A 25671-nucleotide genomic window follows, 5' to 3' on the forward strand; every position below is an offset into this window, starting at 1 on the left:
AAAAATTCTTGTGGCATTAGTTTTACGGAATGGCCTTCGGGAATAAAAATCGCCCATTTCCTGGTTCAGCTCGAAACAATTCAGGTGCCTTATCGAAGCTGCTCTTCAGCACGCAGGGTTTCTAACCTACTTCGCCGTAATTCAGTTGTTGTATCTTGTTTAATAAGATGTATTGTAGAGCCAACCGCAGATTAAATAGGAGGAAAAAGACTTTTTCCGACGGAAAATAAGTTGGCAATGCTGCGAACACCGAGGCATTCTTGATAAGACGCTTGAGGAGGGTCATGCTACACGTGGATTGGCAACTTTAGGCATGCTGTCTGTCTACACAATTCTACCAAAATACCTGTTTGAAAATGAATCTTCTGCTCGCATTTTATTTTTCAAATGTAGTTCTGACATTGTAGTCATTTTGCAATTATTTTTATTTGTTCTTATTTTGCTTTGCTTTTATGTCACTTTTATAATTAATCGAAACTATGAAGATGGATGATAAATAGATGAAATTGATGAAGAGACATCTAAAAAAGATATTTACAGACCAGGATTCGAACCCGGAACCTAAAGCGGATAGGTTGGGGGGGGGAGACCGTCAATAACTCCCGGTCACGAACTGGCTTATAATTTTTGTAATTTCTCAGGAGTATTTTTTGTTCTGTTCATGCATAATGCCTGCTTTCGGAAACTTAATTTATCAGTGACACACTTCGTTCGGTGGGGACAAGCCACGAATTGTTTGAGAGGAGGGACAAATCTCGTTCATATACTAGATACAATCATGGACTATACTTGAAATGGCCTCCCCGATGGCGCAGTGGTTGCGTCGTCGCCTAGTAATCAAGGGGTCCCGGGTTCGATACTCGGTGGAGGCACAAGGGGTTCGGATTCCACTTCAAACTGAAGGTCCAGTCCCGATTAGCCTTACTGTGCATAAAGTGGACTCAAGACACCAAATCAATCAATCATATACTTGAAATGTGACGTGCTAAACACTACTTTCGGAGATCAGATGGACATGGCAATTTTGATATACAAGTTGCACTTTTTCTACTTAGATTATTTATGTCCAAATTTTATCCTAATAGATAATCTCGCAACAACGCAAAATGTTTAAATTGACTCGAATTCACAATGGCTCATATACAGTGTGTTTATAAATGAACGGTGCGGCTTCAAAAATTAATAATAAACCTATTTATTACCTTACACGGGCAAAACTTACACCGTAATCAGCAGCAACTGTCCAAGTTTATATAACTTTATTTAAATTGGTATAAAGATAGAAATCGAGAGGGGGCAATTGCCCCTCTGTGCCCCCTTGCAGGTGCTCTTCGCCGTCTGGAAGAAATAGTGCACGAAAGACGTGAAAACTAAATCCATCTTGAGTATCCTTTTGTTTTGCTACTCTTAGATTCTGCAACCTTTCTTTCTATAGTCCAATGTTTGCCTTCCTTACCTCCTAGAATTGATTTCTGTACAAGTTTGAGGGCTAATCTCCCCTGCCCCCTGTGGTTGTGCCACTACACCTTCTTCCGCCGTTGTTCCTTTGTGAACTTTCATCGGCTTCAAAATACTACATTTTCTTCAAGAGCATAATATCGTTTAATAACCGGCGATATGATTCGTCTACCCTAAATTTATGGAATAAAGTATAATAATATAGGGGCATGGAAATCTGGAAGGGGGGCGAGGATGGCCACCTCTCCCCTTTAGAAAACGAATGCCAGCTAAAAGTATATATTTCACACGTATAATTTGATTTGTCATAGTAATTTACATTAATTATTATAATGGGTATGCAGGAATGCGATAATTTCGAATTCAAGTGGTGTTTCTTGAGGGGGCAACACTATTATCGGGGTAATATGCCCCATGGAAAAATACCTCGCTTCTCCCTCCGTCGAAAATATCTGCAGACGTCCATGATTAGGGCGGGGCATTAACCCCCCCTTTGGACTTCGTGCGCACGCCTATGGCTACTCATTTCTACACTACATGGAAGGTTTATTCAATTTCGAGCCAAAAGTGTAATTTTCAAATCAGGGTTTTTAAACGTCCACGAACCCATCAACTAATGGGTTCTATTGGGTTCCGCAACAATACCGGAACCTGTTCTATCACAGTGTAAATTCGGTCCAAGTTGCGTATTGTTTCATTTCAAATATGGAACTTAGACCGTCTTTAAATTGATCCGGAACGAAGGACCCTGTGCCGTATTTCAATTGATCCAGAAAAAAGGTTCCTGGAACTTATTTAAATACCTTAAACATAAAAAGGCTCTTTACGGTCCAGATCCATTTATGCTTGCTAATATTCCCTGCTGAACCTGAATTGAATTGATTTAAAATTCCTGATCCTTTAACAACCCTGGTGGAAATTCATTAATTTACAAACAACCATATTTTTAACGAAACATTAATCCCACACAATATACTGAGTTATTTTTCGCAATGTTCCAATGAATGGCAAGAGATTTGGGCTATTCCTTTTTCTTCCTTGATGTTTAATAGATTATATTTGTCACGCACCTATAACGTTACTAGCAAACATTTGTGAATTGTTCTTTCCTTGTAACGTTAACATCTACCATACTGAATTTATTTACGTTCCTTATGCAGATGGTATGTACCCAACTGCATTTTGTTCCGTTCCGCTACAGTGGTTTACATTTTGTTACATTCCTATGTAACGTTAATTAACCATATTGCCTTTCACTTCGTTCCGTTACGGAGGATTGCATTCATTACGTTCCTATGTACCGTTATTTACTACCATGTTGCATTTCGTTACGTTTTTTTGTAACGCTAGTATATACCACAATGCATTTCGTTACTACGTTCCTTGTATCCTTGTAACGGTAGTATATACCATATTGCATATTACGTTATGTTCCAATGTGCTCATTTCGTTCCGTTCCTTTATAACGTTAATATCTACCATAATACATTTTGTTACGTTCTCTGTAACGTCAGTCTGTAACATATTGCATTTCGTTACGTTACATGGGTACCAGCAGCTGAACCATACTCTTCCTCCTACAAAATGGAACGTAACGTGTAACGCAAATTGGGTACGTTACGACTCCCTGCTTTAATCAAAAACTTGCATTTGTCAGCTCCGAAAGAATAAATAACTGAGGCGTTTTCGGTGTACTGGGAAAGTACAGAAAACAATTTCGAATAGCAAAGTCCACCGATAGGCCATTTGAGAGAGTGCTTGTTTTGTGTTTGCCACATATTTTCGTTTTTTGCTCCAATATCTAAAGTATCCCATTCGTAAGGTGGTAGAAATATCCATGATTGCATACTATCTGAGTCTGCATCGACAATTGCTAGTTCTTTAGGAACAAAGTTGCCAGAATTGTCTCGGAATCCTTGAAAATCAACGACAGCCCTCATATTGTGATCCGTACTCCCTCCAGGCTGGTACTCAACTGATTATTATTTTGTATTATCTGGGAAGATACCTCTGTGTTTATCTATTTGCAGTAAAGAGTCGAATTCTCCATAAATAATGCACGTGACCGCCGTAGGCAACGGAGCAGAGAATGAGAGTTTAGCACTTACACTCCCATCGCGTAATATGTCCCAAGTAGAGTCAATTTCCATTGTGGGTGAAAGAATAAAGGGATACAAAGCAAATCCATTATCAAAATCTTCTCGGGAGAGACTGTTTCCTGTATCCTGGTAATGTATTCCCGTTCCAGAGAATAAATTGTAATATGCTTGGATATTATTTTTGTCTGTGAAGCTTGGGCAGAGAAGTTGGTTTGGAATGGTTCTAGTTCCAACTTGGAGTTAAATTTTATTCAATCCGAAATGATGGAAATTAAAGGGGTTTTTATGTATTTGACCATTGAAAGCTCAATTTTCAACAAAACCTAATATTACACGTTTAGGAACAGTGCCTAAAAATATATTATCTAGATTATAAGAAGTAATATTTTGAGGGATAGTTATTGATTTTACTTCCACGCGTGTAATTGGGTATTTAGCTGTAGTAGTTTCAAGAGCGTTTGCATGAGCAAGACCTATACCTGGAGATACAGTAACTCTTTTTACATAAAGAGAAATGTCCTGTATTTCTACACGATAAGAAGTATTCTCGGCGGCCATCAATGAAAATGCATCGTTTGATCTATGTAATTTAATTCTCATTGTTCAAGAAAAGACGAGGTTGGCACATAAAATCAGAATACAGTCGACCATACATGTCGAATGACCGACTGTGCGCAGCAAGACTCATTCGTTTTTCAATTCCTTTATTTTCAGTTAGATTTTCTAATTTTCCAGGCGTATCGCGATACCAGAGAGAAGCAGTGAGATGAGATTTTTTAGCCTCATTAGTATAGTTGAGTAATGTTTCAATGTATGCCCTGTAAGCGTAACACCCTGCAGAGGACGAAATCAATTTGTCATTTAACGAAACGTCGACCTGACTGAATGCTGAATGTAGAAAATTGTTTCCAGGGGCAACCAGGTTATCAGCAGCTAAGGCCGTACCATCTGGTTTAGTTATTTTACATTTTAGGTACAGATAAATGTGTGCTGGATCAATGTATTCCCCACTGTCTCCAGTAATGGCAAACTCAACTGGACTGTTACTAGTTAAAGATGAAATGGGACGATACTCCACTAAACAAGAATTTTCAATGCTAGTTTGAGTTAATGGCAGAGAAAACAAATCCAATTCTGTTTTTGTGCATTCCGATGAGTTACAGTTTACTAACGACATGGTAGTTAATTAGCGAATATATCTCTGTGTACCCTTCGCCTTTTTTTGCGTGACTGGCAGGTAATAAATGGTGGTTCGAATTTTATAGTTTTAGCCTTTCGTTTTTGTCTCCCTTTTCCTGTAAGAATCTGAGAAATTTTTCTCTCCCTCTTTTCACGAAGAGCTTGTCCTGCCTGATTTACACGATCTCTGAAAGATTGTTTGAGAGGTCTGTTTTGTAGAACATCCCCAACAAACTCCATTCCCGAATGTAAAGCTTCTGGCCAATTGCTCTAGCTCCCTGTTTTAATAATAAAGGGGCAGCAAAACGAAACAAGCTTTTAAATATTGAACCGAGGGCTCCGTGCCCTTTTTGATACGGAGTACCGGAAAAATAAGGTAAACCTGTTCCTGCCTGGTTGAGATAATAATCTCGATATAACTGACGTCTATCGTATCTCATTGTTGCTTGAAATGTAGTTTAACACTCAGATCTCCGAAAGCAAATGAGAGTTTACGACCTGTGTTGTCTTTTAAAACTATTTCTATTGTATCAAATAAATATTTCGATACAGGCATATAATGAACGGGGTTAAATATTATAGATTGTGACCGGCCATAAGGAACCGAAGAAAATGTAAACACTCTTAAAAGAGGTGCCTTTGTATCTCCTACAAACTGGTAACTGAGTACATTAGTAGTACATTAGTGTATACTACAACCTTAGTGACAATGAAGTTCGACCAGTCACAAATATAGGAGTGCGTTGTGAAAGAAGGAGAACACATGCATATGCTGAACATATTTTATTCAGCAGGCTACATGGAACAAAGGAAAACATAAATTTCCGCTGCAACGCAGCAATGTATGGTGTCCACACAAAATAAAACATTTTCGTCCATCTACACGTGACATTGAAGTTCGACCACTGTTAGAGGGGATCCTGTTTACCATGGTGTGACGCCGCCCCGTCGGCGAATAACTGTGGCAATGCGTTGGGGCATGCTGCAGACGAGTCGTTCAAGGTATTCCACATCGATGCGGTGCCATTCCTCCTGCAGGCAGACGATAAGAGCAGCCACTGTCGTGGGTCCCCTATGTTGTACACGTCGCTTAAGAACACGCCACACATTCTCAATGGGCGAGAGGTCGGGACTCGATGGTGGCCATGGCAGAGTTCGCACGTGATGGTGAGTCAACCATTCTCTTGTCAGCCGCGCTGTATGAGGCCTGGCACTGTCGTGTTGAAAGATGAGACGCCGCTTGTGGAACAGGTGCCTTCACACTGTGGGAAGATGCCGCTCCAGTATACATGTATAGGTGTGTGCATTCACAATGCCCTCACAGACGTGCAGTGGGCCAACCCCAGATGCCGTCATGCATCCCCATACCATCACTGAGGCAGGTTTCTGTACTCGACGTGCATTTCATTTTGTTCCTCCTTCCGACAAATGACTGTTTTCCGTATTTTCCCGTACACAACATTGAAAATAGATTCGTCCGTCCACAAAATCCTGTTCCACTGCCGAAATGTCCATCCCCGGTACATTCGTGCCCACCGTAGTCGATTGCCTTTGTTCAACATGGAAAGGAAGGGTTTACGTTTTGCGTTGTACACTCGGTAACAGCATCGCTGTAGGTAACGGCGAATGGTTCTGGTTGACACTTCAATGTGAAAGCGTTCTCGAGTCCACAGTCGTAATTCGGCCACAGAAACATGATTGTTGGTCTGGATATAGCGCCTAAATATCCGTAGGTCACACACGCTCAGCAGGAGTTTTCGACCGGGGGCCTTACCTGGCTCTGTAGTACCCGTATTTTGGTGGTGTTTGATGATGCAGTGGACGGTTGACTTGGGTAAGTTCAGTTGGCACCCTATTTCCCGTTCACTGAGTCCATCCCGTTGCAACTCCGCCACTCTTCTCTTCACGGTGTTGTCAATAGGTTTGCCCCTGGCCATGGTGATGATGCACTGCGGTTCCTCGGTGCACAGCACGTGCTTATATACGGCGGACTCCCTTATCGTGTCCGTGACGTCATGCTTCCGTCGAATGCGCCACTCTCTGGAATTTCCCGTATGGGTCTGGTGCCTGGTCGAAGTTCAATGTCACGCGTATAGTTCCCCGTTTTCGTTCTTTACGTGACCTTGGGTGCAACATGCTGGGATCACGATTCTTGCCTGCTCACACGCCTCCTCTTACACACATGCGTCACTTCTGCGGGTCACCCATTTCACCGCCTATGCCTCTGTGCATTTAATCACGTATTCCTTTCTGGTCGAACTTCATTGTCACCAAGGTTGTATGTTGTTGTTTAACAAGATTTCTATTTGGTTCGAATCCTAACTGCAGAGCCAAAATATCAGAGAAGTTCAGTGTAGATAACTGAGCATTGTATTTTCCCTCAACAATATTGCTGGATGGGTTATAACCGAATCGAAAAAGCCCTTCTCCAATATGATCTTGATTTAAAACTTGTAAAACAGAGTCCACACTTGAATAATATCCAGGGGGAACAATTGTTTTACCGCTCTGTTTACTTGACTGATCTGACTCTTGTGTATAAAAAGTCCACATAATTTCATTTTGTCCTTTTTGAATATTAAACAGACTGTTTGTGAAATGAATTTCAGACAGACCCACTAACCAGCCGCCAGACTCGAGCTTAACAGCATTAGAAAGTTTAGTTAAAAAATGAGAAGGTGTATTAGTCGGAGAAATATTTTTGGATGCATTTGAAACCAAAGTTACATAGTAATCATTATCACTGCCTTCAGAAATCATTATTCCACTTTTTTAAAATGGAATGTAACGCTTGACGCTCCAAACTCAAATGGAAGCAAAGTTCCATGCTCTGTTTTTAATATAATTTCAATTGTTTCAAAGTAACGTTTCTCGACTTTTAGATATTGCCTGGGCTCAAATATATAACTTTTTATTGCTCCATATTCATAATCAGCCACACTAACCGTTCGTATTACGGGACCTATATTTGCTTGATATTTGACAATATCTGTGCATATGTTGATTTCACGGGGGATATGATAATCTAAATTACAAGGATAGATAAAACTTGATCTTGCCGTACCTGGACCAATAACCGAATGTATAGATATTTCTGACTGAGGAGTATCCAACGAAAAACCAAACACTGGAGCTAATTGTGGAGATATATACACTTTCATAATTTCATCTTCCTCTAGTATTGTTTGTGTATACATACTATGCGTGGACAAAGTATAGCCAAATCGGACATGTTGAGCAAGCAGTTTTCTTTTTGAAGGGGGAATATTGTTTAATAAAATGGAATATTGGAGTAGTAACCTTTAGGAACTATACTTTCACTATAAAAAATCTGGTCCTTCTTTTTCGGTTTAAATTCATATGAAATGCTATTTGTATCGGAAACAATATTATAAAAACTCCAAGTTAAATGAAGCTCTGTGGCCGTCACCACCCACTGTTCATTTAATTCTATTGGTTCGCTCAGCTTAGTACGGTAATGTGCTATTTTATTATCAGGAAACAAATTCAAGTTTACATTGGAAGGTAATGTAACATAGAATTCGTCCAGCGGCATAATGGCAACTAACCTAAACATGCGTAATATCTGATTTATGTACATAACTTGCACATGCGAGGGGGTAGTTTTTCCATTTTACTAGAACAAAGTCTCCCTTTCGTTTTAGAATTTTCTCGATAGTAAATGGCTTGTCTGGATCAAGTGTAATTTTTTGTAATTCTGGTTCATAGAAAATGCCCTTGACAGGATCGTTACTCCAGTCTTTTATACGATATGTAGGGGGATCAGTACTCATGCGATCGCTAATTATAAAAGTTTCCTCTGTCCAACTAGGTAGATATCCTTTCTCGAATTTCATTTTGGCTTTACTTATCCTTACGTAATTACCAATATTAAATTTAAATTTGATATTATTGGTTTTTTGACTTGTATTGTTTCTAGACTGAGACCAGACCTGCAGCGTATTATTTTCGCTCACCTCAACAGGAGCCATTTTTATAGAACGGTGATGCGAGTGATTATATGATTTTACTACAAGGGGGAGAATATCTACATAACGATACATATTATTGGCTGAGAAGTGTTTATACAATTTTGATTTTAAAGTACGAATAAATCGTTCCGCTACTGCTGCCTTTAGTTCTGAATAAACGCTATAATGAATAATATTGTACTTGTCAAACACTTTTTTCACTTGAGCGTTATAAAACTCTTTTCCTTGATCTGTCTGGCAGTAAACAGGAGGATATTCTAACATGTTTATAATTTTAGTGATTGCTTTTGCCATAATTTCACCCATCTTGCTTTTCACTGGTATACAGAATGCTTGCCTTGAAAACACGTCAATTGCACAAAGTATATAGCGCATACCGTCATTGTACTTGGCGATATTCTGCATATCTGCCAAATCCATTTGCATAAGTTCCAGGGGAAAAGTGGTTTCGTGGCGTTTACGTGGGAATTTTTTTCTAACTGGAACATGTAAAGTATATGCATCTTGTTTTGATAGCCACTGAGAAATATTATTTTGTGATTGCGTAGAATGTTTGGATAATTTTTCAGTATTGGAAAATGAAGTCGGTAGTTCATGTGTATAATACAATGTTTTAAGATCCATACTTTATATATCTTCCCATATAAACTCAGCTTTCCTATTTCTTGAAGGGGGTGGAGGCGTGCGTGTAACTATATATTCTTTGGGTATGTTTAGAGAATGAAGGATAGATTGGAACTGAACTCTCCCAACAGGATCTCGACTTTTCTTACGGGGGCGAACAGAATCATTAATCAGATCGATGATATTTGAACCCTGAATTCTTTTTCCATTTATGTACACTGTTCCATATGCGTCCCAATTTATATATTGAGAAGAGAATGGTCTTTTAAGTAAAAGTTCTGTTTTTTTCTGAACAGTTTTCGGTACTGAAGCAAGAATTTCTTCCCTGAGAGGAACACTAGGAGGGGGGTCGTCTTGTTGCATTGGTTCACTTATTTGTGGCAGCTTATTTTCTTCTTTGATCACTGGTAGGTGTGTGGGAATAGGCTTAGTAAAATTAACAAATGATCGAAGTGCCTGTTGGTAAAGTTTCCATTTTTCACTTTCCCCTATATCTTCTCGTGCTAATATTGTACGAATATTAGAATCTAATCTTGATTTGTGTCTCTGAGCTTTCTCAACGGAGGCATGCATATTAGTGGCAAAGTCCTCGGGAACAAGAATAATTTTTCTCACGCTCATTGTGAAAACAATGCACTACCTAACGCTGATATAATCGGCCCGATTAAAAATGGTAAAAAGCCGGCGCCTTTTTGAATTAATATTTTATTTTTATTTTTGAGCGAAGTGCCCTTCGCCGCTAGTTTACGCAAACTGGCCTTATACTTTTGAAGCTTGGTTTTTTGTACCTCTGAAAGCGGAATATTACCACGTACTGTATTGGCTGCACATTGTCCTAGTACACGAACTAGTCCTGGTGTTGCTCGTTGCAAAAGGCGTTTCCGTTGAATAGGTTTTAATTTACACAATAATTTAAGTGCCGGAGCATTTTCTTTTAGTTGTGATGTCATTCTGACGTTCGCACAAGAAATGGTTTGTTTACATGCTTTCCTGTGGCATAAATAGTCAATTGTTCATCGGGGAAAATATGCGCCCTCATACGTAAAATTTCAGGTGTATTTTGTGTTAAATCGAACATTAAATAACTGTGTGGTGTTTCAGTTGCATCTTGAAAAGCTTCCAAAACACTTTTACTATTGTCAGGTTTGAATTGTCGTGCTAAATGGTATATTTGGTGTTTGTCACGTGGATTTTTGAATATCACAAGATAGTGTGAGTTGAGGCTTATGTCTCTCATTTTAGCACCTTTGTGAAATAAGTTTTGTACTATAAAAATAACACTTATATATTTGTGATGAGAATATTTCGTAAATATATCTGCAACAGCGGAATCTTTGCTGCTTTCATTCATTAGATCATCAATGACAATTAATCCAGGAGTTTCAATATCCATATTTGCTACATCAGGGATTCCTTCAATAAACTGAATATTTGTATTTTGGCTTCATTTTAATCTGGGAGGAACCGCACCATACGCCCATATTACTGTTTTTGGAACTTGAGTAAACATTTTATGTTTATACAATAGAAGCTTATCCACAAAATTGGTTTTTCCACTTTGTGACGGCCCACAAACCATCATTGCAAAAGGGTGTGTAAAATGCAGTTCCATGTTGAACAACACACGTTCTCTGCTTGAAGCGCAGACACACAATGGCACATTTATATATTATCATAAGTTTTAAACCTAACTATAAACCACAAATTAATTTTATCTTTTCTTTTCAGGATGAAATAAAACGAGAATGTGAAATATGCTGGAGAACGGGATTCAGGGGCAAAAAGGCCCTCATGTACCATTTGAGGGTGGAAACACCGCCTTCGGCTGGTGGCCCCTCCCCTGTCGCGCCGGAGGTGCCGAAGAGAAGAAAGATGTAGTTTTTGTGCCAGGCGGCAGGTCAACGGTGAGTGCCCGTGGATATCAAACCAAATTGAAGCACTAAGAAGGGTCTTAGGCCTTTAAAAAACAATAAAAAATAAAACAAAACACTCGTTTTTTATTTAGATACCATATGGAACCGTCTCAAAATTTTCAATTTTTCTACGTTTTGTGTGGACTGCTTGGTGTGTTTTCTGCTCTGATGCAGAAACAATTTCAAAGTTTGCTTTTCGTTTGATTTTACGGGGGTTCTCAACAACTTGCTTTTCAATTTCCCCTTTGACCAGTTGCTTAAAATAATCAAAATTAATCTGGAGTCAAGTTCTGTAATTCATGGTAATGCCCCTTACTTTAATAGGATGTTTCTCATCCTGAGGATCATGTTTGTTCACCATTTTATATGCATAGTTTCTGGGACCACCACCCAAAAAACATGTAATTTGGTAGGGCTCTTTAATCTCATCCGTCATTTCACCAAGAAATGAGCCTGTAGGAATAAGTTTTTCATGTTCTCTTTCTACATTGAACACAGAGTCCGTATCCACGTAGTGAATACTTTCTTTGACTTTGTCCATAAAAGAACATAAATGCATTCTTCCATAAGCAGTAATAAACGCAGAGACAAGTACATTTGAGAGTACTAACGGTTCATTTTTGCTTTCCAGATCAATATAATTCACTAATAAACAAGATTCAGACATAGGGACAACGTTACTGATTTCATACTGTGGATTAAACACTATATCATGGAATTTCTGTTCTGTATTTACAAAAATAGACTTAGTTTTTAAAGTATTTTCAGAGAATTTTCCGTACAAAGAATTAAGCAGAATTTTGGAAATAAAATGAAGCCCAGGGTTAGGTGCAATTTCATCTTTTACAAGTTGAATTCCCTCATGATCGAAATAATCTTGAATATACTTGTCTTTGTCATGTTCTGAACTGCAGCTGGAAGGATATCCTGAAGACTGTTGTTTCAGTCTAAGAAATGTGTCTACATAGTCTTTGAACACATTATCATTCTGGTCAGCCAAAGGAAAATCCCAAATTTCATATATTTTTGAGTATTTTGTACCCTTTTCTTACAGCCAGTTTCAGTTCTTCCGATACCCAGGTGCCATGTAAGTATCTTGCTTTATCTGCGTGTGAACATTGTTCTTGATTCTCGCTTTGTGCACAAGTTCTGCATAAAGCAAACATTAATTTGTTATTGCATGACATGCCCAGTAATGGTAAATATAATTCTTAGGGGGGAGAATATCACATTTTACAACCCCAAACACATTATCCAAGGTAGGAAACTTTGACGTGTAAATCACTGGTTTCCCTGTAGGCATTTTTTTTTGCTTCATCATTGCAGGGTAAAGGGAAACTACATCTAGCAGTTTCATGCTCGTATTTTCATTCTCTTGTTTTTCATAAACTGCTCTGAAAAGTTCAGTGTGCCCCCCATTAAAAGCTTGTTTTGGGATAAGTGGGTTATTCAGGGAATAACAATTCTCAGCAATGAATTTGCGTAGTTCTGGATATTTTTTAATTTCTTCATTGAATTCACATTCCCATTTTTCTATAACCGTGTACCCCATTTGCTCTAATATTTCTTTACGGGTAACAGTACGTTCGTACCTATGGTCTAGGGTCTCGCCAGTCTCGTTAAGAGACTTATCTCTGTTTTCAGTAAGACAAATCCGGCAAGCATGGTAATAACAACCTTGGAAACTATAAACAGTTTTACTTTCTTCATGGAGCCCGTCCAACTTATAACGTCCTATTTTAGCCTCCTCCAGATTCCCTGCGTGTCTTAGAGTGATTTTTTCAGTACTTTCTACCCACTTTAACCACTTTAAGGCAATTAGAGACTGTTGGTCTTGTTCACGAAATCCAAATGGCGGAACTTTAATAAGAGTATTTTCTTTCAGATATTTACTTCTAAATATCAAAGACGCTAACGACGCAAGAGTCGCACAGCGAACAAAGCACTGTATTCCAGTCAGATCTTCGATCAGATTAGAGAATTTAATACAAGCAGCAGCAAGAATTTCCACATCTTTAATACAGTATTTGTGCAACTCTTTTTGAAAATCAAAAATTTTCCCTGCTTGGACAGTTTCCTTATGCCATTTTAGCATCTCTTCTCTTTCTTTGGGGGACTTGGAATCTATATCAAAATATTGAATATCAGGGCATGGACCTACATAATTCTGATTTGCAGGGGTGGAAAACAAATACGGAAAATCGCCTTTCTGCAAATCTTCCGCTAGTCCCAGACTAGCTGGCAAGTCCTTCAATTTCATGAACATGAAATTCAACGAATCCCTGAACACTATTTTCTTTGTAATTGACATTTCTATTATTTTCCTACCCTGTATAATTACGGAGGGGGTAATATTCTTTTTAGTAATCAGGTAATTTAAAACAAAATGAGAATCATATCGTCCTGCATTATGTGCAATACACACAATTTTATTAAACCCTTCCCTCGGTGTTTGTATATATTGCATAAATTCTTGAATATTGGGGAAAATATGGACACGGGGACCACACGTCTCTCAGAAATCAGCATCCGTGTCTTTACAGACATGACAAGCTTGCTTAGCAACAGCCAGATTGACTTCGTGTTTCTGGTCATTTTCACCCTCTACCAGCATACACTCAAAATAATAGAAAATGTAGAGAAACTTTGCACTTGGTTCGGGCTTTACGGGCTGAATATAGCATTTGTGTGCTGGCTCAACAAAAGCATTACAGGTTTTACAAAAAAATTCATCGCATTTGTGCGGTGTTTTGTGCAATCTCTTGTTCACTACTTCGTAACATACGTTACATTGGTGAATAGATTGGCAAACACTGGATTTCCGCCCTTCGGTGCGCAAATGGTTTTCATAGCATTTCAGGGACAAAAATTTCCTGTTACATGCAGAGCATTTTCTGGGAATAGAGTTAGTGGATTCATTGCCATCATGACTGTATTCACACAATGAATAATACCTAGTGCATTCAGTATGTTGAGGTTTATTATTAAATCCTACTTGGCATTTGGGGCAGTAATAATTTTTCACAAGAAGTTTGGGGACAGAGTTGACTATATCAAAATGTTGATCATGATAGAGTAAATTAATCTGTTTGGGGGCGAACGGTGTTGACCGAATAACTTCATACTCCCTTTCCCCCTCTTTCATTGAAAACACAACAATTTGGTACTCTGGTCCCAATTGGTTCTGAAATTTAACAATGTCCTCTACAGTGCACCCATTGGTTGGATCAACGCGTCCTTCATGGCATAACCATAGAGCGGCTTCTTTCAAATTATTATCAAATCTTCGAAATGATTTGATTTTGTTTGTGTTCTTGTCGACTTTGACTTGCACAAATTGTCGTCGTTAGTCACAATAGTAAAAGCAGTCTGTCTCAGATTAGAATTGTTTATTGATAGTAAGGGGGCATACTTTCTGTAAAGGGGGTACTTTTTCTTCCCTGTACCGTGCTTGGGTTCGACAATATGCACCATGCATTTCAAAGAGTTATCTACAAAGAAGGATTCATTGCTGTTCAGCACTTTGGTTACATAGTGTTGAATAATCTTGGGATTTAATGCCGAAAGTGGGCATTTATAAGAATATAAATATCCTTATTGGTTTCATTGCCGAAAATAATCAAACCAACCTGACTGTCCGGTGACACATCAAAAAAAATATTTTTCATTAGAAATTGGAACATAGACCCAACCAAATATTCAGGGTTCCCCACAACCTGATTAGGTATTTCAATGGATACCTCCCATCCTACCATTCTAAATCGTCTAAAATATCTTTCTCTTTCATCCACAATTGAAAATTGACTTGCTCCTACCCCTAATTGACACATTGCTGATTGCACTGTCTCACAGAAAAAAGTTGTATCATATGTGGGGATATCGTCGGTCGTGGAACACAACCCTGTCACACATATCATAATATGCATTAACGAGTTCTAGTGGTGAAGTATACATTCCAGAGGTAAAATTATGTATAATTACGTCCGAAGTACTCACTGCAGTGTGGTTAGCCTCGTTGGTAGAGCTTGTAGATGCCATCTTTCACTAAAAGTTCCTTCCAGTCGCACGTACACAGAAAATAGAATCACCTGTAAAAAATAGAAAAATAGTTGTAGTACTTGTTCATATTGCGCATATTTGTTTCTTGCTTCGGTTCATTGTTTGGTTTACATATTATTTAAAAGCACCCAACATAATAAAAATCACTTACCTTAATTATAGCTTCTTTTGAGTTTTTTGTCTTCAACTCTCGGCCAATAAACACAACTTGAAATCTTTTCTGACACAATGCTTCAGAAATTCTTCTCAAACTAACATCTCGCTTTTACGCGCTTTTTTATACTTCATAAACAAAACTGACGTGTTCTCTGATTGGCTGAAATAAAACCGACGCGTTTTCTGATTGGTTGAAATAAAACCGACGCTTTCTTTGTTCTTGCGGACTAGTTCACCTTGAACTCCTCCCCATCATCTTTTGTTCTAGTGTTCTAGAAAACCTTGGCCTACTTAGACAGAAACATGTTCTAGCATGCAAGCGACGCACAGTTCCAAAAAATTGACCCTTGCTGCGCATTCCCAGACTTCCTTTGTTGTCTGGGTCAATCCCTCCTCTGCCCTACAGCGTTGCATACCTTTCTCCTGTTCTTGCCTTCTAGTTTACCTTGGAAAAAACCGGTTCGGATTGGTCAATCGGGTTCTTTCTTTGTTCTGGCATTCTGACGTCATTTGGCCTAGATCTCGCATCCCCCAAATTCCTTTCTCCTCTACCCTCAGCACGGAGTTCAGTCTCCTGTTTCGGACCATCATCTTTCATAACATAACATACATTATTACATACTAAGTACACTAAAACCATTTATTACCGTTACATATCGCGGGTTCGAGTACCGGGATAGTCTTCTTTCGTACCATTAACACCTTTCATAGGGGTTCATAAACCATAAAAACTTATTTTCAATACTATAAACATTAATATTATCGATTCATACATTACATGTATGAAGGATCCTGCTTCACTTTTTATCTTAATAAATATGATTTATGTTTTTTAAATGATATTCTTTTAAAATGGAATGGTTATTGTCAGGGCTCGAAAAATGCCAGGTCGCCATGGCGACTAAAATTTTCAGCCTGGCGACTGATAATTTCCTGTATTATGTACGAAATTTTGAAGATTCTTCATTCTTTATTTCCCTGGGCAAGGTTCAGCCTGAGGCTGTTCTACCACCTAACCCGTGTCATGGAGTATGGCCAATATTTAAGCACATGTTGCGTGCATCTGTTGACAAAATTTCGACCTGCTAGTGTTGCCAGTTAACGGAGGATATGTCCTAAAAATGGCACTTTTTCACCACTTAGCCCATAAAATCGCCAGTCAAAAATCTGTCAAATGCTGCACATGATCAATATTGGTCACAAATGACAGATTGACATGGCATGAGACATCTAATTATGACCCTTTGATAATTTTTTACATATTTTTCTCACTCAAAAATGCATTTCTGGAAAAAATTTAACACTGCCATTCGCCAGTTATTTATTTATCTAATTTTCTGTGTGGCGTAAACTGATAATTTTTTAGCATTGAAAAATATCTCAAATGGATGAGGCTTTATAATGCAGGAAACCCAGTGTAAATATCTGTTACGGTTTTGTACATTTTCAAAGTTTGGGTTGCGTGACGTTTGAAACACCATAGTATGCACAATTGCTAGTAGGTTGTTTCCTGGTGCCTGATATTCAGAGCTGGCGTATAGCTCTGAAAAAGATTTTTCGAGCACTGGTTATTGTAATGGCAGAAATAGTGTACACACTACATTAATGACCACATACCTAATATATTGTCTTGACGTAGATCTTATTCAGTTTTGCTTTACAGATTTCTTCTTATTTTCACACTGAATTTTTGTTAATTGAAACAAAAATAGTCCTGTGAATGGATCAAATAATTACACTAAATTTAAATAATGCAGAATATTAATGAACACTTAACACACATTCCACTGTTCGTGTACCATCATACCTAAGAAAAAGAAGCAGCAATAGATTGGCAAAATGGAAGTGAAATGTGACTAAAAATATATAGTGAAGTCATGATTTTACATTTCTCTCATTCACAATCTCAACATAGCAAAATGTTACAAAATTTTCGCCAATTTTATGTTTTCCTGCATTTTAAGTTTTTCATCTTGGTCATCTGAAAAACATAATCAATGACTGGTTGATTCCCACCAACAGGGTGGCGACAGACCTGGAAAACCTGGAAACCAGGGAAAAGTCAGGGAATTTGAGGTGTCAAAAAAAGTAAGGGAAATGTCAGGGAATTTTGTCTTCATTGACTTTTTTTTTATTATTTATTTATTTAAAGATATCGTTATGGAATTCTGCACGGGAACAGGAAATCTCATTCGTAATTTTCGGCCTCAACTTTTAGGCCCCTTTTATGCGCAACAGAACCACGGTGCCAGAAAACAGTGATGGCAGGAGGAGGGGGGGGGAAGAGAGAGAGAGAGAGAAATTTCTCTCGCCCGGGATTGTCGGCGGGAATTTTAAATTCGAACACTCTTTGGAGGAAAATTGTTATAACTCTGGCACTATGGGAGAAATCTACTTCGGATAACTTTTGTTTTGCAGCTAAAACATCAGCGCATGCAACCGTGTACAATTCAGAACACCGGACCGAGGCCCCCGAATTTCAATGGAAAAAACAAAAATCTGGAGTTTGCCCCCTCTTCTCCTGCTATTTGGGAAGAAGGCGCGAACTTTAGTATTCTTTTCAAAGAATGTACATTTCTCAAGAGAATGAAACATGTTTCATATTCTTGGGTGCCATACAAGATGAATAATAAGCCAAAATGTGATTTTTGTTTTTACGAAAAATAGGTAATTTGAATTTTTGGAGGAAAATTGTTATAACTCTGACACTATAGGAGCAATCTACTTCGGATAAGCTTTGTTTTGCAGCTAAAACATCATAGCATGCAACCGTGTACAATTCAGAACGCCGAACCGAGGAAGGGGGGTTTGGGGGTGCAACCACCGAATTTCAATGAAAAAAACCCATAAAAATCTGGAGTTTGCCCCCTCTTCTCCCGCTATTTTGGAAGAAGGCGCAAACTTTAATATTCTTTTCAAAGAATGTACATTTCTCAAGAGAATGAAACATGTTTCATATTCTTGTGTGCCATACAAGTTGAATAATAAGCCAAAATGTGATTTTTGTTTTTACAAAAAATAATAGGTAATTTGAATTTTTGGAGGAAAATTGTTATAACTCTGACACTATAGGAGCAGTCGACTTCGGATAAGCTTTGTTTTGCAGCTAAAACATCATAGCATGCAACCGTGTACAATTCAGAATGCTGAACCGAGAAAGGGGGGTTTGGAGGTGCGACCACAGAATTTCAATGAAAAAAAAACCCATAAAAATCTGGAATTTGCCCCCTCTTCTGCTATTTTGGGCAGAATGCGCAAACCTTAGTATTTTCTTCAAAGAACGGACGTTTCCAAAGAGATCGAAACATGTTTCATGTTCCTGGGTGCCGTACAAGTTGAAAAAATGCACCAAAATGTGAAACTCTGTTCGGAAATGTGGCATGGATATGTTGCAGAGAGGGAGGAGTTTCCACCCAAACATAAAAGTATGAAGGTCCAAAAAGCACTTTCAGTTCGTAATCAGCACCATGATACCATATGGTATCATCGGACCAGTACGACCTTACTCTGATGATACCATATGAAGGGTCAGGGGGAAAAACGATGAATGTTCATTCGAGACGATTTGCCAGGAAATGAAAAACAAGTTTTGCTATTCAATGTTATTCCCCCTTGTCCCGTACGTTTGAATGCGTTTTTCAGGCACTTCTCACCGTTTTCCCCCCAAGGCCTTTCACAATCTTATAGTACAGCTTCTGAACTATCAGATGGTGCTGCGATCTCAAAATTTGCGAAAAGTCGACATTCATCGTTTTTCCCCCTGGCCCTTCATATGGTATCATCGGGGAGTAAAGGTTAAGCCCCTAAGTATTACGTGGAAAATGCATTGAATTATCATTTTTTCTTGTCCGTATTCGAGTAGTAAGGGGACTTGTCAACAGATGGAGGGGATAAGAGCACCATCTGATAGTTGTCTGACGTCATACTAAGGCATTTTGTTGGGCAAACTGAAGGAGCATGGAAACAAATAGGTTCCATTGATACATACGATTTTTGTCGAATATCGCCACCCGACAAAGTATCTTACTACAACATGCGACAGAAATTGCATGGACTGCAACATCCAACAAAAATCGCATGCATAAACAAGAAGAGCTTTAGACTGCAAATATGCTGGTTGAATTTTATTACTTTTCTGGCTCACTTCAACTTATTTAATGCAGAAGTGCTTATGAACGTTTTCTTTTGTCACCCTGACGTATTACTGGTTTCGCACAAGTTAACATACGTTTACAATGACATTGCACTATTCTTAGATATCAAGAAGAATCCATCCAAACGGGATATATATTGAATACTATCACGAAAAAGTGAAACATAAATCTGCATTGGTGAACGTTATAAAAATTGGCAAGTTCATGCTCCCAACCTCAAATTTACTGCAACACTAGTATTGCAATGAAATTAACGCCATTCTCTGTCGTGTCTGTTTAAACTCGTGAGAGATGGTCATTAATCTCTCACTGAGTGAAGTTAATGTCCAATATTATGAAATAAATATAATAAATACGTAAATATTTTAATACTTGAATGATTCAATCATAAAAGCAAATCACTTTCTTCAAGAATTGACTTTTCTCTGCCAGTCCTGCTAAATTTTCACTTTCTATCTACTGATTTAAACGAGGGGTGGCCAGAAAGTAATTTCCGATTAGTAGGGACATTGATTTTTCGCAAACGCCAAAACCGTGAAAAATTATAATTGCTGCGAAGTTGTGTTTATGAATGTGCAATGATGTCTGGACACATTTTTCGCCCATTCAAAATATCGAAATAATGCGAATTGTTGGCATTTTTAGCAATTTTTTTTTAAAGAAATGTCCTAAAACAATGAAAAATCCATGAAATCCAACATTCTTGTCTTTTCTAGGACATGTTTGTGTACATAGAACATGCAAGTTTTCCAACATTTTACTCAAGAGTAAACTATAGAGTTTACATGGAATAATTCCGACAGCCACATTAAATCGTGTATTTCCCACGATTTTTTCAACTTCTATCAAAACTATTTGCATCACAGAGCAAAGTGGCAGGGTTCTAACAAGGGATCGAGTGCGTATCTACCGTCACACGGGAGCCTCATCTTTGTATTTGTCACACGAGATATATTTTGAATTACCTAGCTAAGTGCGCACCATCGGATTTGTCGAGCGAGTAACAAAGGAGTTCAGTCGTTAGGGCATCCGACTACTATGCAAGAGACCTGGGGTCGATCCCCTGCAGGGGAGAACCGGGATGTTTTCCACCTATTCAAACTGCTCCGGCACCCAGCCAGCATCATATGAAGCTGTTTCCTTGAGGAAACTTTGAGGGATAAAGATAAAGATAGCCAGAAGCATGGTGCTGATCACATTACCCCACCTTCAGCAGTGATCAAGAAAGTGTGGGGCCCTAACTCCACACTCCTATACACCTTCATGGCAAAGTGCAGGGGAGCACTTTACTTTTACTTCCTCAAAAATCTGTTCCAACATATCAAACTGTCACGAAAATACGTAGACCATGTGACCTACAATTTAAAATAATAGTTTAAAAGCACAATGGTGTGTTAAGTTTTGGTATATTTGGCAGATAAATATTCTAAAACAAAAACACGAATTTTGGGAAACGTAACACTAACATATCAAAAAAAAAATAATGCCAATTTTTGGTGCCATAATATATCGGTATCTGTCACGTGAGATTGATTGATTTTAATTATTTCCCAAAATAACTTTCAAGTTATCAAACTCTCACGAAGAGGCGTAAGCCATGTGACTTACAATTTGAAACAGTAGTTTAAAAACACCATGAAGGTATAATTTCAGATATTTGCCTGAAAATGAGCTAAAATGAAAATGTGAATTTTTGGAAAAATAACACCATATAGTAAAAAATAAAAAAATACACCAATTTGAAAGGAAATAACAAAATATCAAGGTCCCTTCCGATTAGGCATAAATAAAACATGAATATCAGTTGTAATTTATTGCATTAGTAACAGTGAGTCTTAGCAGCAATTATGTATATGTGTAAAATTAAACACCATTTTCGAAACAATTGCTTGATTTGTTAATTCTGCATGTTTCAACTTTGTGTAATATACGGCATGAGTGTTGTTCTTTTATGTGCATTAAAAATTAAACATTTAGTTTTTTTGAATAATTTTGAAGTATTAGTGAAAGCTACAATAACGACAGGGACTTGTGGAAATGAACTTTCACCAGCATGTACATATGTAAGTACAAAAAGCAGATGCACTAGCCACACATACATTGGGTTTGTAGTTTTTCTTGCAATTTTTACTATGAACAGCTGTTGTCTTTCAGCGGCATTCAGTTCAAAAAAGTTCCGGAAGGTGTTAAGCCTAATATCCTCTACCTAACACGTGTCACTTACCGCATATACGCTTTTGCATTGAAGATCGTCAGTGTTGCCCAAAGAAAGATGTTCACGTTCCTGCGTGTGCATTCACTCCTCTTGGCTGCGTAGATAGGGGCGTAACCAGGAACTTCTTCTTGGATGTGGCCTAACTTTTGGTGAAAGAAAAACAGTGTTAATGGAAAAATAATACTGAAATAGCAATTTGTAATGTACCTGTCAATATGTACATTAATTGCGAGAATTTTATTCGCCGCTTCGTTGGCAACCTCATTACTCGAAGAGCTAATATCTGAAATATATCCACTCGTGGATAATCTCTCTCCAAAAAACACGTATTTCTTCGCACTATGGTGCGACGATGAAAAGTGAATTTGTGAAATAAAAGAAGATGCACTTCAATGAAACAGCCTTACCTTTCCCTGGACTCGAACGCAGGACCCATTCAGCCATTATAAGCCGCACTGGGTATCGTGTTGTGTCTGGTACACGTGTGTTTTCGATTGTTCTTTCATCAGTTTCATTTTATCATCATTCATCCTCATCTTTCCTATTAGGCAAAAGTAACAGAAAAGAGGTCCTACGTTAGCGCTCTACAGTGGAGCCACTTAAGAGGTTCAGATTTCAGTTTAAACAGCAGATTCGTCTCCAAGTAGCCTTATTATCCACGTAATAAATATGCATTGGCCCAATCTACCTGTACTCTGTCCCAGGAATCTGTGGAGCAAGTGGTGACTCGAGAGGTATCGGCCAATGAACAAGTGCGAAGGAACAGTATTGTGTGGAGGGGACTGCAGTTACCAGCATTTGCAGCACTGTGTACTGCTTCGCTCCACCCACTCGCTTTATCCCTTTTTTTATCGCTAGATGCGGCCTTGCCCTGGAGATTCCCGTGTAGAGTACGTGGGTTGTTCAATATATAAGTTTCCGTATGCTGTAAAAAAAATATTTTTAAGATACATTAGAAAACTATACTTTACCGTTTGGCAAATTTGTTTCTGAATAGAACATCCATCTTAGGAAGTATGTCACAATAATTCAACACACATATTTTGATACTAAAGGAGTCAGGCTTGTTACATTTCTTCTCCCATACTATGCGTTTTGATATATTCCATGAAGAGTCTTCCAACATGAAGATTTGTTTGATTGTGTTTGTCTTGTGTAGTAGTTGTGGTGTGTAGTTTGTTTTGTTTATATTGTGTAGTAGTTGTGGTGTGTTTGTGTTTATATTGTGTTATAGTTGTGATGTGTTTGTGTGTGTCTTGTGTAGTAGTTGTGCTGTCTAATGTGTTTGTGTTCATCTTGTGTAGTAATTGTGCTGTCTAATGTGTTTGTGTTTGTCTTGTGTAGTAGTTCCTCCATTCATATTGGGGGTTAGGCGTAGAGCTGACAACTCTGCACTGTAAAAAAAAAAAAAAATGTCAAGAAACAGCAATACAAGGCCATGGATGTTCCCAAGGTAAAATATTCCGGAGTTAAAATAGTCCCCCGTTCGGATCTCCGGGTGGGGACTACTTTGGGAGGTCCCTGGACTAAGGATAAGATCTACATTAGGAATAAGGATATTAAATTAGGCACCTGGAATGTTCTGAGCCTTTACCGGCCTGGAGCATTTCAGTGTACAGTTAATGAGATAGTTAAGTATAAATTAGATGAAGTAGCTGTCCAGGAAGTTAGGTGGCCAGGAGAAGGGAATTGTAAAACTAAAAATTATACTTTTTTCTATGGTGGTACTGAAAATCATAATTTTGGAACAGGCTTTTTCATAAATAATAGAATTATCTCGGCTCTTAAAACAGTAGAATTTATTAATGATAGGATATCATATGCAGTTTTACAGGGTAGGTGGTGTAAAATTATTTTAATAAACATACATGCACCAACGGAAGATAAAGATGATAATACTAAAGATGATTTTTATACAGAGTTAGAACAGGTCTTTGATAAATTTTCTCAGTATGATATGAAAATTCTGTTAGGTGACTGTAATGCACAGATTGGCAAAGAAGAGACATTTAAACCCACGATTGGTAAAGAAAGTCTTCATGAATTAAGTAATGATAATGGTATAAGATTGATTACTTTTGCAACCTCAAAGAATTTAATTGTGAAAAGTACCACTTTTAAACATAAAGATATCCGTAAATATACCTGGTCTTCTCCAGATGGTAAAACTCATAATCAGATAGATCATATTCTCATTGATAAGAGAAGGCATACTAGTATAATTGACGTTCGTACACATAGAGGTGCTGACTGTGCCAGTGACCATTATTTAGTAATTGCTAAATTAAGAGAAAGACTCTCAGTGATAAATCATAAGCAACAAAATCTAAAAGTACTAAAATTTGATACAGGAAAGTTTACTGATGAAAGAATTAAGAAAGATTACCAAATTAAACTGTCAAATAGATTTGATGTTTTGCAGGATTTAAATGATGATGGAAATATAAATGAAACAGATGTAAATAAGAATTGGGAGCGCATACGTAATGCAATAGAATCAGCAGCTAAAGAAAGTATAGGATACCATAAACCGAGAAAATGTAAGCCATGGTTTGATAATGAATGTCATAATCTAATAGAAATAAGAAATCAGGCTAGACTTACGTGGTTAAATAACTCTGATGATACAAATCTAAACAATTATAATAGAATAAAGCAAGAAGTTAACCACACGTTTAGAAGTAAAAAAAAGAGATTACTTGAAAAGCAAAATTAACGAAATTGAAACAAACAGCAAAAATAAAAATATCAGATTTATATAAAGGTGTAAATGAGTTTAGAAAGGGGTGGCAACCTAAAGTAAACTTGATAAAAGATAAAGATGGTGATTTTCTAGCTGACCCAAGCGATATTCTAAATAGATGGAAGAACTACTTTAATGACCTTTTAAATGTCCATATAGGAGATAAATCAGAAGTAAATGAAGTCCACACAGCAGAACCTTTAGTTCCAGAACCTAACTTGATTGAAGTTAAGGATGCTATTAAAAGGCTAAAGAATAACAAAGCACCTGGCATTGATTTAATATCAGCTGAGTTAATTAAATATGGTGGAAATTCATTAATATGTCAAATTCATAAATTAATTTGTTTAATATGGAATAAAGAAGAAATCCCTCAACAGTGGAAAGAATCCATAATTGTTCCTGTGTTTAAAAAAGGTGATAAAATGAACTGCAATAATTACCGTGGAATTTCTCTACTCTCAACAACATATAAAATATTATCTAACATTCTTTTAACAAGACTAACCCCATATGCTAATGAAATTATAGGTGATTATCAATGTGGATTTAAATGTAACAGATCAACTACAGATCAAATTTTTCACATCAGACAGACACTTGAAAAAAAGTGGGAATATAATCAAAATGTCCATCAGCTATTCATTGATTTCAAAAGAGAGAAATTATATAATATATTAGTAGAGTTTGGAATACCTAAGAAGCTTGTTAGTATGATAAAAATATGCACCAGTGAAACAGAAAGTAAAATTCGTGTGGGTATTAATGTGTCTGACAAATTTACAATTCATGATGGGTTAAAACAAGGAGATGCATTATCTCCATTGCTCTTTAATTTTGCCTTAGAATATGCTGTTAGGAAGGTAAAAGAAACTAAAGAAGGACTAAAATTAAATGGTGTGACTCAGTTGTTAGCATATGCAGATGATGCAGACTTACTGGGGGATGATGTGAATACAATTAAGAATAATGCTAAAATATTTTTCAAAACTGCTAAAGAGATAGGTTTGGAAGTTAACAAACAGAAAACTAAATATATGCTTACATGCCAAAACCAAGTGTTAGGTAATAATCAAAAT

The 25671-nt window shown here is 37.6% G+C and overlaps 1 long non-coding RNA gene across 1 annotated transcript in view; it reads left to right on the forward strand.

Annotated features, from left to right (window-relative positions):
- LOC145986781 (uncharacterized) overlaps positions 1-11292 on the forward strand; it is a 51998-nt gene extending 40706 nt beyond the window's left edge. The window contains exon 5 of the long non-coding RNA XR_014441610.1: positions 11081-11292. This is a non-coding gene — a long non-coding RNA (uncharacterized LOC145986781). The remainder of the gene's footprint in view (positions 1-11080) is intronic.
- Positions 11293-25671: the final 14379 nt, after the last annotated feature.

The sequence above is a fragment of the Lepisma saccharinum genome, chromosome 4, assembly GCF_977018435.1.
Source record: "Lepisma saccharinum chromosome 4, izLepSacc3.1, whole genome shotgun sequence".
NCBI lineage: Eukaryota > Metazoa > Arthropoda > Insecta > Zygentoma > Lepismatidae > Lepisma > Lepisma saccharinum.